Source organism: Pinus tabuliformis, chromosome 6 (assembly GCF_031772625.1).
Source record: "Pinus tabuliformis cultivar Carrire ecotype Pingquan chromosome 6, CPIR1, whole genome shotgun sequence".
NCBI lineage: Eukaryota > Viridiplantae > Streptophyta > Pinopsida > Pinales > Pinaceae > Pinus > Pinus tabuliformis.
The window spans coordinates 508,498,816-508,511,876 of NC_142292.1; the positions used below are offsets into that span (position 1 = coordinate 508,498,816).

At 33.8% G+C, this 13,061-nt stretch overlaps 1 long non-coding RNA gene across 1 annotated transcript in view; it reads right to left on the reverse strand.

Moving 5' to 3' along the window:
• LOC149259536 (uncharacterized) overlaps positions 1 to 5,868 on the reverse strand; it is a 122,840-nt gene extending 116,972 nt beyond the window's left edge. Inside the window, exons 1-2 of the long non-coding RNA XR_016265468.1 lie at positions 5,862 to 5,868; positions 5,525 to 5,607 (exon numbers count right to left, since the gene is read on the reverse strand). This is a non-coding gene — a long non-coding RNA (uncharacterized LOC149259536). The remainder of the gene's footprint in view (positions 1 to 5,524; positions 5,608 to 5,861) is intronic.
• Between the last annotated feature and the right edge of the window lie 7,193 nt (positions 5,869 to 13,061).

Sequence of the window (13,061 nt, forward strand, 5' to 3'; positions counted from 1 at the left end):
AAATGGAATCTGAAGGATTGGATAAGCATCTGAGATTAGAACTTCTTATGGATTGAAGAATCCAGGGAAAGAAGTTGTTGACCGACACTCTTTGAGGATGAGGTAGGGCATCCAAGGTCAGAGTAGTCAAAGAGGACCAATATTCTTTGAGGATCTAGATTTGGGAATCCAAGAAAAGAATAGTCCTAAAAGGACATACCTTGTGGACATCCGGATGGGGTGTGTGACTTAAGAGGTAGTGTGGTAGCTCACGTAAAGCCTCCTAGCATAATGCTCTCAAATAAGGTTGAGCTTGTCTAGTTAAGGCCTTTAATGACAGTGTTGGTTATGATAAAGATGCTTGACAAAAAGATGACTTATCAATCTGACTCTTCTTATGAGAATGCTTCAAGATTGAGATTCCTTGTACCATGTAATGGGATTATAAATAGTAAATACCTCCCTAGTTAAGAGGGAGTGTTGAAAATTGTAACTAGGTTACGTCTTCATAATGACCTAATTTTAATCATGACATTGTATATTCTTTGTAAAGAGAGAAAAAGAAAGAAAAGAGAAATTATATTTTTATTTTTGGAGTATGGGTTTCATACTCAAGTTTGAGTCAAAAGCATGTTCTTCGTGCTTTTAGGTTTTCTAGGTCTTTCTAGTATAAAAAATATTATTGGTCATGTGTCTTTGTAATAAAGAAAGAAATTTATTTTATCGAGGAAAAGCCATTTTGTATCCCAAGACCAAGTCGGCCCAAAAGCAAGATCAAGTCGGCCTAAAGGAGGGCTATTTGACCCCTTAAGGAGGCTATAAATATAAAGGAGCTCAATCTCATTTGGACACTCACTCAAGTCAATTTGATTTGCAATAGCGAAGAAGAAGAAGTGCGAAGAAGGACGAAGAAAGGAAGAAAAGAGTGAAGTTTCTTGGGAAAATATCTCTCTCTCTCTCTCTTACACATACGAAGCTAGGGTTTCTGTGAAGTTGCAATTGCAGGAGGTCGAAATTACAGGGCCGAAATTTTGGGATGAAGTTGCAGTAGGTTGAAATTCGGAAGTTACCTTGGAGAAGATCTCGCTGGGGGATGACATGGTGCTTGGTGGGGTTGTTGGCTCTAGTCTTTGGGTCTTGGAAGTCTCTTTGTAAACAGATTCCAAAGAAGAAGAGAAGCATTTTCTGGGTTTTCCCCTTGGAGGGGTTTTGCCCTGGCTTGGAGCCTATATCTTGTGTATTTTGTTGTGGTGTGATCTTCATTGTTTTGGTAATTGCTTGATGAACAAAGATCGAATAAAGAAATAAAAGGCCAACACATATCACAAGTAATTATAAAGGAAAATCATCTATAATACATAAGTCTCCTCATTTTCCAACAGTACGGTACAACAATATATGCATCGATTTTTTTCACTTCTTTGCCTAGAAAATCGTGCCCATACTCAGTTGTACAACCTGCTTAATGGGCGGAAACTTTTCCTAGAAGTGTGTGCCCAATCTGAAGACTTCTCTCCTTGGGATTTGTGCCCTTCTTCTCTTTGTTGCTCCTCTATTTTTTCTGCTCAACTCCTCTTCCTCTCTTCTAGAAAAAAAGTGTGCTTTTTCACTCTACCTCTCTCTTTTTATTTCTCTTTAATGACCAAAATCCCTAACCCTAGATCTCAATGGTTGAGATTAAATCTCACCATCTCAGGATCAACGATCATGACTTAATCTCACATTGGGCCCACTTAAATCTCTTAAGTGACCCAACTTTATACAGTCACACTCACTTTATAAAAAGTCACTTTTTAGTACACTTTCGAACTTTATATAATCACTTTATAAAGTAAAGTGCCTAGAGAGTGAAATAAGCTCGGTCGGCACTACAAATGCAGAAGTACCTCCCAAGCTACAATAATTAACACAAATCATTGCGAACACTATGAATTTCCAAGGACCAGTTACATTTGGCATGGTCTATATTGAGATCAATGGGCCCACATGGAGGTATTGGCTATTTTTGGACAATGTTGAGCCCTAGAAGGATTTCATATGACCTTAGCTAAGGAGTACTTGGCATAGAGGAGCTTACGCTGTTATTTTAAAGTTTCTCCTTCTTAATATTAGCCTAGCTCATCGTACTATTTTTTATCCTCACTTATTCCATAATTTAAGGCTTACTTCTAGGGGATTCTACCTTTAGGAAATTTGTAGGGTCTGTTTTAGGCATGAAAAAGGTGCATTGAAAGAAAAATTTAGCCATATACAGTGTAATTTGTCTTATGGGTGGTTATGATGGAAGGAAGGTGATCTTTTGGAAGGGTAGTTTTTTCATGCAAATGCTATTTTCATTCAAAAAAGGAGTGCTATATTTGGAGACTGTTATTTTTACTTCCCTTCTATTTTCTGTCTTATCTTTTGTCTCCGCATTCTTTCCTCATTCTGGTTCTATACATTATTACAAGCAAAGAGAAGAAGACTTCAATTTCCTTTTGTGAGATCTTCAGTGCTTGTGCTTTCTTCTCCCCCTTAGCCTTTGCTTATTCCCCTAGAGAAATTGAAAATTGAGATTAACTACCAGTATGGAGTACCTGTGGTGGTGGATCTATTTTGCTGGATCGGGATTAGTGTTTCCCCATTTAGCAAAGCTAGTTCATACCTTGGAGTCTTGCTGTGAAAACTTATCAAAACTTAGCTCAATTTACAACTTTAGATAATAAAAATACAGAATTTCATTGGAAAATACTACAAGTTGTGAAAACTTATCAAAACTTAGTTCAATTTAGAACTTTAGATAATAAAAATACAGATTTTCATTGGAAAATACTACAAGTTCTTCACGTGTGAAAATTCTGTTTTCTTATGCTTTCACTAATATTTAATCTTGATCTTATAATTGGATTTGAGAGATAACCTTCAAATTGTCTTCCTCCCTACTCACTTTATCTTCCTTTTATCTCTTTGACTCCATTAAAAGGCGCTAGTTTACTAAACAACAAGTTCTTATAGAATAACATGCACTATTAGGCATATTTGAGTAGGCATTTAGCTCATTTTCATTCTGTTTTAGATAGATTACAGGTTTTAGATAGATTACAGTAAGATTAGCTTGCATTATGGCACGGAAATAGAAGTGCGTGTGTTTTTCAGTTTTCATGCATAATAATCGTAAAAAATCATTTAAAAAACTCAAAAAATTACATAAAAATAACCTTCAATTCATAAAAACAGTCAACTATTTGTTGTAGTTTCTGTTTTAATGTTCTTTTATCATATAATTGCATTGCGTTGTGTGCCCAACTTCATATTAATTTTCTGCTTTAGTTTATGTGTACTTTTCAGCCTCTAAACAGTCAATTTACAGTTTGTTGTAAATTCATTTTTGTTGCTTTTGGCATATCCTTCATAGAGTAATTGCTATAGACTTCATCCTCTGAATTATAGGTAAATATTGCACCATTTGCCATGTGAATTTTTATCCATTTAATCACTTATTGCTTGCTGTTTTTTCCATTATTACGAAAATACTTGTCTAGGACAGTCGCTGGTAGTTTGAATTGGGTGTCAGTGACCATTTATTGCATTGTAGTTTAACTCACCAAGTCATCTAAGGATTCTCCCCCTAATTTAACAAACACTAACCCAAAGTGCAGCGAATGAGTACGTGGTGACAGTGTACTATTTCCAATTACATTGAAACGGATGGTTTCCAGGTAGACCGGATTTTATCACCCCCTCTCCCTAAGTGAAATGAAATGATCTTTTAAGGTCCACGAGACTAAAAATAGTCTATGAGACCATTAATTCCGTTTTTTTTTGCTCTTTGCAATTCAGTCTTTTTCTGATTCAAATTGATGATGACCTGACCCAACCTTCCAACAATCCCCTCCCTAAAAAGACAATGCCAAGAAACTGATGCTAACTGATGTGATAAAAAAGCAAGAGAAGCAAGATGTTGATATCCCAAAAAAAGCAAGCTAGCCATGGACTTTGAACCAGAAAACAAGAAGCATGCCAACAAGAACAGCTGCAAGAAAAAAATCGGCAAATGACGAAGTGATCTCAGATCTTAAGCCTGGGAGCCTATATTAAAGCTATTGAAGCAATTGTTAAAGAAGTATCAGATGTCACGTCTGAAAGACAAGTATAAATTAATATTTTATCTAGTTATATCTCTGTAATAACATTCCTGAGAGATCTGGGAAACAATGTATGTTTTCTCATTGGAAATATATAGAAAGTCTTTTCCTCTAGCATATGGACTTTGAACCAGAAAACAAGAAGCATGCCCACAAGAACAACTGAAAAAAAATTGGCAAATGATGAGGTAATCTCAGATCTTAAGCCTGGAAGCTTATATAAAAGCTATTGAAGCAATTGTTAAAGAAGTATCAGGTGTCACGTCTGAAAGACAAGTATAGATTGATATTTTATCTAGTTATGTCTATGTAATAACATTCCTGAGAGATTTGGGAAACAGTGTATGTTTTCTCATTGGAAATAAATAGAAAGTCTTTTCCTCTAGCATATGGACTTTGAACCAGAAAACAATAGGCATGCCAACAAGAACAGCTGCAAGGAAAAAATTGGCAAATGATGAAGTAATCTCAGATCTTAAGCCTGGGAGCCTATATAAAACTTAAAAGCTATTGAAGGGATTGCTAAAGAAGTATCAGGTGTCACGTCTGAAAGACAAGTATAAATTAATATTTTATGTAGTTATGTCTCTGTAATAACATTCCTGAGAGATCTGGGAAACAGTGTATGTTTTCTCATTGGAAATATATAGAAAGTCTTTTCCTCCCGACCAAAAGCAAAATATCGAACTCTATGTTTATACGGGATAAGTAGGGACAAGACAATAGCCAAGTTGGGTTAAGGATTGGCGCAAAAAGTTATTCAAGACAGTCGGAAGAATTTTGGTGATGAAGATGATGTGCATCACTAGCATGGCAAGATTGAAACGAATGGCGCCGAGCATACAGGAAGAACCTCGTGGCTCGTGGCTATTGCTAAGAAGGGTGAAGAAGACTGAACAAAAAAGGTTTGCACAGTATTCCTAATTACATGATTCAAAGGACAATTCCGAAAATTATTGTTGTACATTACTTTTGAAAGAGGGCTTAACGCATTGGCAAAATATGATCTACCTAATGCATTTGGGTGAATTACTTCTCAACTCAATGATGTACCAGTTTGCATAATCAGGTCCTTTATCAGAAATTCATTGATTCCATGATTTCCCATCTTTTTCAAGTGTGCAATTCGAGTGGTATAGCCCACTACAATTTCCGTTCAAACTCTCTTTTATTTTCTAACTCCAATGCGATCCATGATTGTGAAAATGTGAAAACAAACCTAGCAAAAAATTTGCAAATTTCAATGCATTTTGGACACTTGTGACCACCCAATGTTGAGTTTCAGAATTTAAAAAAAAACATTATCAAACCCAGTGAGAGCGTTAAAGAACATTATATTCCATTGTAAATCTAAATCTATTTTGAGCAGCCTAAAACTTAATCTATAGGAATCTATGAAATAAAGTTTAAAATAAGCATACCAGGAGATCGGAGTAAGGGATTGTAACGACATTGCTTGTTGGAACATGGGCTTCTTCACGTTTTTCCAGCTTTGACGTGAAATCTTGTCAGCGTTGCATTTGGATTAGGCAGTAGTCTTTAACGCGACTTTTTGAAAGTTTTTCTGGCGATTTTTTCCGGTGAAAATCCGGCAGTAATTTATTGGAATCCAAGTTTGATAGCTAATTTCTGCACAATGAAACCATCCCAGGGGTTTTTCAGGGTGCTGAATCCGAATATGCAGTTAAAAAACCATTTTAGTGATTACAGACGGGGAGGAAAACGGACATGAAATCTGCTTAGGAAAATGCTACATACCGTTCATAGTTGTGAATGAAGTTACACTTCCAAAGAAAGTAGTAAATGAGTACAAGTATTTCTGAATTGATTTCAACAGCAAGCTTAATGGGAAGACCGTAGAAATATAGAAATAAGAGAATTTTAAAAGGATGAAAAATATTATATGTTATTCAAAATATTTATAGGCAGAATTATGTAATTGGAAAATGAAGAAAATGTTTGTTGGGCCTCTAGTTCTTTCATGAGTGTGAATTGGGGGCCCCATTTCAAAATGGAAACAAATTGAGAAAATCCAAAAATACTTGATCATGAGCAAGTTCAAAATAAAAAGTTAAGTCCCTATGAGATAATGTTGAGTGGAAGAGGGGCAGCTCCCATCCAAGCAATTGCTATAGTGTGTCTCATAAAATATCTACACAGAGGTGAGCAAAAGTGCGTAGGTAGATGAAGTTGTCTTCCATGAAGGCATGAGTGAAAGAAATAAAACATGGATGAAACAAAACAACAAATGGATGCATATGTAATATCTTCCTCAATGTTTGTCCCACAAATAGCAAGGAGTTAAAGATTTTGTTATGGAGAAATGGGTATATGGAAAAGAATTTGGTAGAAAGAAGTACTATGTCATGAATTCCACTTGTAATCTCCAACAAAAAGTGTACACTGGAATTAATATTTCACAGAGAGCAAAGATTCATATTATTCAATTAAGAACTAACACATAAAACAGTGGAATCCGAAAAACATCTCATTTTGAAATGGGATACTTTTAAGATAGCGAAAATAACTATAACAATATGTTAACAAAGGTTTTTTAACATTATATTTTCAATAAAAAACTATTAAAAAATTAGACCAACTCATTACTCTTTACTATTGAATAAAAAAAATATATATACAAAACCAAAATCACGTAATCTAATAATCTTATAAGCTATTTTTATTTCATGGAAATTAAAATATCATTCATTGACTATAGCTACCTATCATTTCCCATTCAAATCTCCACTTCACAAGAATCTCGGAATTGCGTTGCATTACGGGACGCTGGACTTCGACTCTCTCTTTTCCTTCATTTCCCTCCCTCTCTCTCTCTCCCTCCAACTCCATCTCTCTCTCCTTCTCTCTCTTTTCCTTCATTTCCCTCCCTTTCTCTCCCACCTCCCTCTATCTCTCCCCCCATCACTCTCTCTCTCTCTCTCTTCCCTTCTCTCCCCCCTCCATCTTCATGTCTCCCTCTCTCTCTCTTTCCCTTCTCTTCCTCTCTCTCTTCCCTACTCTCCTCTCTCACTCACTCTCTCTCCATCTCTACCTTGTCATTCTCTCTCTCTCTCACATCCCCTTCTTATCTCTATGGCCCCTCTCTCTCTTCCCTTTCTCTCACTCTCTCTCTCCTCTCCTTTGCTCTGTCTTCCCTCCTCTCCTCTCTCCCTAACTCTCTCTCCAAATCTCCTTTGTCATTCCCTCTCCCTCTCTACCTCTATCTCTCGTCTTTGTTCTCCCCCCCCCTCTCTCACTCTCCATATGATCAAGAATTGTCACTCTATGTAATCAACGATATATGTAATGTCTAATATATTTTACATTTTATTTTCTTTTATTGTGAAATGAGCTATGATTTTTGGGCATGTAATATTGATAAGTCATGGTATTGTCCCATGGTATAATAATATCCATGGTAAAGTGGGGAGTGGATATTCATGGTTAAGAAACCTGTTATATTGTAAGTTTGTTATAAGTAATAAGTTTTTATGTGCTTATCAATTACATTTAAATATGGTTATGGAATCATTAATCATTATTAGTCTCTGTCAAGGCAAGGCTCTAACAATCAATTTGGTTGTTAATCACTATTAGTTTAACATTGGCCAATGCAAATTATCATGTTTAACTTTGAAAAATAAATATTATTTTTCAATATTATTAAAAAAATGATTTTCAAACATTGGATTGAATCATAACTTCAAGGTCTTACGGAAACCTTTGCACAATATTATGCCATATGGATGTCTTACATATTTTATGTCATAATTTATGGATGTGGTTACAATTTTCATGTATGACTTTAGATATTTGTGTAGTGATTTTTTTATTCTTAAGCTTTGCAGGAAAACCATCCAAAAATAAAATAGTTGAAAATAACTTATACTCAAGTAAATAACATATTTACAATCAATTACTTTGCATCATACTTTCTTCAACACTTAATGTAGGAGTAAACTGTAAATGTGTAGACTTACTAGTGGTTACAACCCACCGAAATTTATACATGTTCTAATAAAAGACTTGAAAATAACTTATACTCAATTAAATAACATATTTACAATCAATTACTTCGCAACATTATTTATATTTTCTTCAACACTTAATGTAGGAGTAAAACTGTAAATGTGTAGACTTACTAGTGGTTACAACCCACCAAAATTTATGCAAGTTCTTCTGCTTGAGCAAACAATATACTTATCCTCTTCACAAATTCACAACTCAATTTATTAGTTTGTGCCAAAGCAAGACTATAGGATGATTTTTCTATCAACCATTATTGATTTAGCATTGACCAATGCAACTTAAAATTATTTATGCAATTTTTCCCATAACATAATTTCTAACTTTGAGTTGGAGGGACTAAGCTATCTTGCAAAACAAAATTACAATATAACAAATTCAATTTTACTATTTTTATTACTTTTAACCTTTTGTTATTAATTGATCTAGGATTTAAATGTTTACACTCATTTTTGTCCACGGGGTCTTGATTAGACAATGATTAGGTGCTTTGTTAAGGCACTCCTTGATGTGAAGTCATTAGTTCAATTCCCTACCCAATCAAGGTGATATATTGGACATGGTGAAGATATAGTCCCACCAAACTTACAAAAAGAAAAACCCTTTTATTATTTTTTAATTAAGTCCACATATAAATGTTAAATTTTAAATTTTACAAACATTTATGCCTACACATCTACCCCTGGGTTGTAGAGCGTCTCTCAACACAAAGGTTTTAATTGTGAATTTTAATATAATTCAAATTTGGTATTTATTAACACTTAAAATATTATTTAATGTATTAACACCAACCTAGATCTATGTTAACTCTAGATCTACCAAGCACTAAGAGGGATCAAATCTCTTTTCACTCTAAAAGATCCAGAGTAGGAATCTAGAATGGTTTAATTATCAATTATAATTATAATTATAATTATTACTTTTTTTCTTTTTCTTTTTTAATGTATTTGTCCCAAAAAAAATGTTTACATGACATTACAACATCTCTACCATATTGGGTTGGAGAGCGCCCTTCAGCACAATAAAAGCAAGTTTTCCCCCATTGAGAGTATACTTATGACAAGGTACCTAATGTATAAGAACAAGTTAAACAACATGGAAGACAAGAGACTTCCTAAAATTGTTTTAAATTCTAGCCAAAACAACCTTCAACTGAGTCTTGGCTTAACTATTGAGGTTAAAGAAAGAGGTTATTTTGCAAAATAAAGATAATATGAAAATAAGTATTGCTAAAATAAAAAATGTTTCTTAGGAGCTCCATAATGAAACTAGGCCATGGTCAATTCCCAAAATGTTTTAGGATGAAAGAGTTTGTCACCTTTGTGACACTATGAGAGTTAAGGATGAAAAGTGCTTTCTTTTAGACTACAATATCATCATCAAATAATATGCAACAATTTAACTTCCAATTATGATATTAATTTAAAATATTTATTTATATTTATTTAATATATAATATTGTTGCTTCCAACTTGATGTTTAGTACTAATCTTACCTTGTTCTACAAACTTGTGCAACATACTTGGATCTATTTTATTGATTTCTCTTAATTTTAAATAGATTTAAGTTTATTTCATTTATTTTTTAAATGTTATAGCATGGAGATCTAATTATATAGGTTTTTTAATTTATTTATTTTTAATTTTTTAATGTACCAATATTAATGTATAAAAGCTATAAACGTCTAGAATGAGATTATAATATAAAATAATGTTGATAAAATGAATTTTGAGAGATATAAAAAAAAATATTATATTAAAAAAACAACTAAAACTATAATAATTACAAAAAATAATAAAATAAAACAAATCAAAATTGTTTTTTTAAATATGTGATCTTTTAAGTTTTTAGAAAGGCTTAATTTTGTCTTTTATTTTTTTCATCATATTTAGATAAGTATATCAATAATAAGTCATTTCTTAATCAAAATTAAAATTAATTATGATCCGAGAAGATCTTCACATCAAGAAATTCAAGTTAACTTAATTTTTTCCAAGATTATCCACACAAGCAAGAGCTCACAAAGAGATTTCAAACATAATTTGAACTAGGTGAGGAGGACTCCATATGCTAAGGATATGGCTCATTGAAGTTTTGGGCAAATGTCCAAAGGACAAAAAAATAATTAACATTTTTTGAGCTTGGATACAGATATATACTTGTATTTATCATTTTCACTTGTAATAGAAACCAATACAAATGTGAGAACTATGTAGGATTAGTAAAAATTCTACATAGCATTATAGTTTCCTAATCTCAAGGGGAATATGCGAATTTCATGGAAAGTTGAGATTTTCATGGCTATGGTTGATAGATTTCCTCAAATCAATCTATTGAATGGTACTAGAATTTAATTTATGGGATCTTGAGAGCTTTTCTCCTTGATATGATGAGATAGTTCTCAAACAAAGAATTAATTAAACCCTTTTAAGAGAGGGAGGAATAGGTTTGGATACATTAATTCCTTCAAACACGAGAGGAAACAAGGTGTAGGCTTGCTCATGGATTCACTTTCCCTTTGTAAAAGAGTGGAAGTAGATTATAGCTTTGCTTGTGGATTCACTTTCCCTTCGCAAACAAGAGAAAACAAGTTGTAGGCTTGCTTGTAAATATTCATCCCTTATAGTAAAGGAAAAGCCATTTGAAGGAGAATCAATAAAGTCAATATGTGGATTGAAGCAGACCCGAAGATGTAGCCCATACGAGTAAAATCCATTATCAATTAGTTGATTATTTTCTCTACTTTTAGTGCTTGTTTACAATTATTCAATATTGGTTTCATCTTATTAAACCAATTGTCAATCATAATTATGGGGAATTAAGAAGTTGTTTTAAATGAATCTAAATTAGTGGTTTTAAAAGGAATCTTAAGCACTAATTTTGAATCAAGTTGGTATTAGAGCTACAAGATCAAAGGCCAATTTTGAAAAGACTAGATATAGAGCCACGACTTAGAGCACTATATTTCAATATCGTTAGTCAAGTTTGGTTGATGTGAAATAGGCATGGCTTTCACTTACATTCATGGTTGTACACTCTTTGTTCCAACCTGCAATCTCTCAATTGATGTACAATGTGAAATTTTGTTGTTTCCTCTTTATTCATGCCCATACAACGTGTAATTCATTGTTTCTCAATCAAATCATGACTTTAAAGCTCAAACCCTTAAATCATGACATACATACTCAAATGTTGGCCTTAAACATTTAAAATGTGGTCATACGTTTTAATTTCAATGTAAAAAATTCAATTTTTAGTGGTACGTACTGCAAACTTTTAATAGATTCCATGACCTCTAAAGAGTTTTTTTTGGGGGGGTGGGGGGGGACTATAACTCATTTAGAGGGATTCTTTATTAATTGAAATGGGTATTTTATGAAATTTGATTTTGTTTCCTATTTTATGGTATCATTGATTGAAGTCTCATATGTCCGTAAACAATGTGCCCATGCATACCTTGTATTTCAGAAAGCTTTTTCTCACTTCATTGGTTAACAGAGAAAATATATAATATCAATGGAAATATCTCTTTGATACCTCAAATCAATCTTCGACAAAATTTGGTTTCATCCCCTGTAATAAAAGTTATGAACAATATTGTATCTAAAGGCATTTATGGTGCACAATGATTTGAATCAATTTTGTGAGATCATCCCCAAGAATTGAAGCTACTTGAAGAGGTTTCCCAAAAGGTTTGTTAATGACTTTTCCACTTTGTGTTAGTTTTTTCCATTTGTTCCATTTGCAATTTGGAAATGTGTAAGTCATAATGTGAGAGGGTTCGTCTAGGCCCAATTGTGCTAACATCTTCTAGGTGTGTGACACCAACATGTTTTTAACCTATTGTATGCCCACAATGGTTGTACTCCATTTGGACTACACCTCACTTACTCCATATTTACTTAAGTCTTTAGTTTAGTTATTACACTTAACCAAAATGCAACAACAAACATACACCATACACAAGAATACAATGATATGTAAACAAGTGGTCCAACTCGACTTAACACCTAATTAATAATGTCATGGGCAATGTTACAAAGGCTTTGCTCAACAATTTGTTACAACATAATAGACACATGGCCCATCACAAGAATATATCATAGCCCTAACCAAGTTAAAACAAAAATGTACCCAAAATCCCTCATCCTTACGCCTACCCAGCTTAGTTAGAGCGTGGTCATTTTTCATACAATACTCCAACTTATCAACCTATGCAACTTCCTTGCCAACCCATGGCCTACTCCTTGAACTACAATGCACTTTCTCTTTTGTGCGCTTTTCCTATGTCTTGCAATGTGTGGTGTGTTGCATTTAATGCTCTTCCCCATGTCACACATATATATAAGTGTTCTCCCAACTCAATAGAGAGTCACTCTCCTTCACTTAAATTCAATTCAACCTTTACTTGTCGAATGCATGCACAATGGAAACCCCAAATTTAGTGAGGGAACCAAACTAACATGCATTCTCCTAATCACATACATTCATCTTACTCATTGCATGCTCCATTATCCCATCGAGCCAACATGTGTGCCCGTGCATTGTGTTTGCATCCATCCCTATGAAATGGTCATGTTATGATATGGGGTGTCAAATTTTAAAGGTCCAGTGACGAGACCAAGCTCCACATGTGCTCAATATGATTCATGTCTCAACAAGTTGTGTCATGGATTAGGTGGGCATGCGTTGGGATGCAGCTCCAAGGGTCTTATATCATCCCCTACTTAGATTCATTACCACCATTAGCAATTCTGGTGCAGGTAATCCATGATACTTCTCCTTGAACTCACTAATATTGTGTCCCTATTTCCACAATGAATTCTTAAACTCCGAACCATTTTCTTTGAATGGTGAAACCTTCCATCAAACATAATACTCATGGCATTGATTTTTTCCAATAACTAAAATCATGTATGCTAAGATCTCCTC